Genomic DNA, 4,619 nt, shown 5'->3' with positions numbered 1-4,619 from the left:
AAATTTAATTATTCAAATAATTTTAAAATCATTTAATGTACTTATTTTAAGTCGAAGAGCAAAACCAACAGCAGCACGCTGCTGCTGCTGGGGGGTGGTGATGGGTGGAGCTCCTGCTGCTGTGCTGCTGCTGCTGCTGCTGCTGCTGCTGCTGCTGCTGCTCTGTGTGCCCGCTGCTGCTCCTTCCTTTGGTGTTTTGTCTTTTTTATTTTTATTTTAAGTTTTAAATTCTTTTAAAAATATTAGCAGCAGCCCTTTTGCTGCTGCGGGCTCTGGCCCCCTGCCCGCTCGATGCAGCAGCAAGTCCCACAGCAGCAGCAGCAGCAGCCAGAGCACTCGCGGCAGCCGCACCTGCAGCAGTTGCTGCTGCTGCTGCTGCTGCTGCTGCAGCAGCAGCAACTTCGGTCATTTGGCTCAGGGCCTTCTCCCTGTCCCCGAAAGCTGCAGCAGCTAGCCAAGCAGCTAAGAAAACTGCCTGGCTAGCCGCCCAGTAGTTAGCAAGCTAGCTGCCTAGCTAGCTAGCTAGCCGCCTAGCTAGCCAGCTAGCTAGCCAGAAGCATAGCTAGCTGGCTAGCTAGCTACCTAGCTAGCTAGCTAGCTTGCCAGGCAATTACCTAGCTAGCTAGCTAGCTAGCTAGCTAGCTAGCTGCTGCCGTGGCAGTTCAAATGAGGCACGCGGAGCGGAGATGCCGCTTTTCTGCTGCTGCTGCAGCTGCAGCAGCTGTAGCAAATGCTGCAGCAGATGCTGCAGCAGAAGCTGCAGCAGATGATGCAGCAGACCCTGGAGCAGCTGTGGCAGATGCTGCAGCGGATGCAGCAGCAACAGCAGCAGCAGCAGCAGCGGGTGCAGCAGCAGCAGCAGTTCTGTAAAGGGCTCAGTAGCAGCAGATTTTAAAACATTTTTTAATTTGATTGCTAGAACTGTCTAGGGTTTGGGGTTTATGGTTTAGAGTTTAGGGTTTAGGGTTTAAGGTTTAGTGTTGAGGGATTAGGGTTTAGGGTTTAGAGTCTAGGGTTTAGGGTTTAGGGTTTAGGGTTTAGGGATTCCCCCTCTACTGCATGGCCGCTTCAAAAGGAAAGAGTAGGCAAATAAATAAATATAAAAATAAACAAAATGAATATAAAAGGAAGTATGAAAAAACAAACAAACAAATAAATAAAGAAATTAATTAATTAATTAATTAATTAATTAATTAATTAATTAATTAATTAATTAATTAATTAATTAATTAATAAAGAAGCGCAACAAGAGTCATTCGACAAGATAGAGCTTTTCTCTTTTTGCTGCCACTCTGAACGCAGCAGCAGCAGCAGCAGCAGCAGCAGCAAAATCATCTGCAGCAGAAGCAGACGCAGCTCCAGCAGCAAGAAAGCAGCGGCAGCAGCAAAGCAGCAGCAGCAGCAGCAGAAGCAGCAGCAGCCACACAAACAGCAGCCGCAAAACCAGCAGCAGCAACACGTGCAGCAGCTACAGCCGCAAAACCAGCAGCAGCAACAGCAGCAGCAGCCGCAGTAGCCGCAGCAGCAGCAGCAGCAGCAGCAGCAGCAGCAAAAGCAGCAAGAGAAACACAAGGAAAGGAGGCCTCAGTAGTTGGGGTGTATGTACAGCTCGGTTTATTTCAAAAAATAATATTTTTTACTTCTCTTTTATTTTCATTAAAATAAATTAAATTAATCTTTCGAACTTTTTTACCCCATAAGAAACAAACTAAACCCTAAACCCTAAACCCTAAACCCTAAACCCCGAACTCTAAACCCTAAACCCTTTACCTTAAACCCTAGAACAGTGCCTTCATTGACGGCGGCAGCAAAGAAACAAACTAACAAGAAAAAGGCATATAATAAATAAATAAACTTGTAAATAAATAAATAAAAAAATAAATAAATAAATAAATAAATAAATAAATAAATAAATAAGTAAAAAAATAAATAAATAAATAAATAATAAATAAATAAATCAGAAACAAAGAATAAAGAAATGAAAACCCAGTGGCTGGAATCTGAAGAGAATCGACGCGAGCAGCAGCAGCAGCAGCAGCAGCAGCAGCTGCTGCTGCTGCTGCTGCTGCTGCTGCTGCTGCTGCTGCTGCTGCTGCTGCTGCTGCAGAAGAGGTATAGGAGCTGGAAATTGGCTTTATTGTGGGTTTAAATTGGAAATAAATAAAAAACTAAATTTAAATTTAATAATTTAATTAAATAACTTCGGAAAATAAACGATTAAGAAGCAAAAGGGGGCTGGGGCTGCCTTGGCGCATGCAGCAGCAGCAGCTGCTGCTTTGGGGCTTTTTGGATATTTTTAAAGCGCAAATATCTTTTTAAATTAAATAAATTAATTTATTTTATTTTTAATTTAATAAATTAATTTATTTTTGGCTTTTAAACCAAAAAAACAGATCTTTTCCCGCAGATCCCCGCTTTGCCGCTGCGCTGGCGGGGTTTGAATCGACGCAAAACCCTAAACCCCAAACCCTAAACCCTAAACCCTAAACCCTAAACCCTCGACCCTGCGAGGGGCAAGCAGCAGCAGCAATGCCGCGGCGAAAGAAGGGCCCGGAGCCTCCCTCTGAGGCCCAAACCCCAAACCCTAATGCAAACCCTAATCCAAACCCTGACGCAAACCCTAATTCAAACCCCCATTCGGGGGGCCCCACAGCTGTCATCAGCAGCAGCAGCAGCAGCAGCAGCAGCAGCAGCAGCAGCAGCAGCAGCAGCAGCAGCAGCAGCAGCAGCGGCAAAAAGGGGAAGTACCGCAAAGACAAACCCTGGGACACAGATGATATCGAGCACTGGAAGATCGAGCCTTTTCGCCCCGTCAGTAAACCCTAAACCCTAAACCCTAATCTGTAAACCCTAAACCCTAAGCGCTTAGCTATAAACCCTAAACCCTAAACCCTAATATGTAAACCCTAGACCCTAAACGCTTAACTATAAACCCTAAACCCTAAACGCTTAGCTATAAACCCTAAACCCTAATCTGTAAACCCTAGACCCTAAAAGCTCAACCATAAACCCTAAACCCTAAACGCTTAGCTATAAACCCTAAACCCTAAACACTGAACCCTAAACCCTAAACCGTAAACCCTAAACCCTAGTGTGTAAACCCTAAACCCTAAACCCTGGACTCCAAACCCTAAACCCTAAATGGTATGTTTGCGTTTCAAATTAATTTTGAAATTAATTTTAAAATTCGTTTTTTTTTTTAATTAAAAGATTAAAAAATGATTTTAAATTCTTTTTTGAATTCTTCAAAGTCAATTAAACTCCAAATTTGTTTTTCCTTTTTTGAATTTTTTGGAACTTTTCGGATTTTTGTTCGTTTTTTTTCGTTTTTTCGTTTTTTTGAATCATTTTTGAATTTCTTTTCGAATTTAAACAAATAAATGAACAAATAAACTCCCTTTTAGTGTTTATTTGCAGGAAGACAACCCGCTGGGCCTCTGCGAAGAGTCTTCTTTCGCAGTTTTGTTTCCGAAATATCGCGAAAAGTATTTGAAGGAAATTTGGCGCGAAGTGCAGCGCGAGCTGTCCGTACACTTCGTGGCCGCCGAGCTGGACCTCGCTGAGGGCTCCATGACCGTCCGCACCACCAAGAAAACCTTCGACCCTTACATCATTTTGAAGGCAAGAAGCTCCTTTTTTTCGCAATTTTCATCTTTTTTCAAATGCAATTGCTTTTTTGTTTCTATTTATTCGAAAAGCGCTTCAAAAACCACCCAAAAACGCCTTTTTTCGGCTGTTTTTTCCCGTTTTTCGGGCGGATCGCGGCTGTTTGAACTCCGAAAACACCTTCGATTCCTGCGGATTTTGATGGAAAAAACTCCTTTTTTTCGCGTTTTTGTTCTTCTTTTTGACTCCAATTCTCTTCGACTTTCTTTCTGTTCAAAAGCGCTTCAAAAATGATCCAAAAAAGTCCTTTTTCGGCTTTTTTTCGCCCATGGCAGTTCGCACGGCTAAAAGACTTTCGACCCCCACATCGTTTCGAAGCTGAGAATCCCGCTTTCTTTTTCTTTTTCTTTTTCTTCTTTTTAATTTAAATATAATTTAAATTAAATTTTAATTAAATTTAAATTAAATTTAAATTTAATTTAAATTTAATTTAAATTTGAATTCAATTTAAAGTAAATTTAAATTAAATTTAAATTCAGTTTAAGTTGAATTTAAGTTAATTTAAATTCAACTTAAATTCAATTTGAATTGAATTAAATTTGAATTCAAATTGAATTTAATTGAATTTAATTGAATTTAAATTGAATTTAAATTCAATTTAAAATGGACTTGGATTCAATTTGAATTAAATTTGAATTCAATTTAAATTCAAGCTCGATTCTGTTTGAATCATTTTGTCTCAGGTCTTTTTTTTTGTTTTTTATTTCATCTTTTTAGTTTAATTTTGATTTAATTTTGGATTAATTTAATTTTAATTTAATTTTAATTTAATTTTAATTTAATTTTAATTTAATTTTAATTTTTAAATTTTCTTTTCAGGCGAGAGATATGATAAAGCTGCTGGCGAGATGTGTTCCGCTGCAGCAGGCCAAAAAGATACTCGAAGGTTAATTTTGCTGCTGCTGCTGCTGCTGCTGCTGCTGCTGCTGCTGCTGTTGCCTGCTGCTGGTGGC

The sequence above is a fragment of the Eimeria necatrix genome, genomic scaffold (assembly GCF_000499385.1).
Source record: "Eimeria necatrix Houghton genomic scaffold, Enh_scaff975, whole genome shotgun sequence".
NCBI lineage: Eukaryota > Apicomplexa > Conoidasida > Eucoccidiorida > Eimeriidae > Eimeria > Eimeria necatrix.
The sequence above is the reverse complement of the archived record's forward strand: the minus strand, read 5'-3'. Positions refer to the sequence as shown.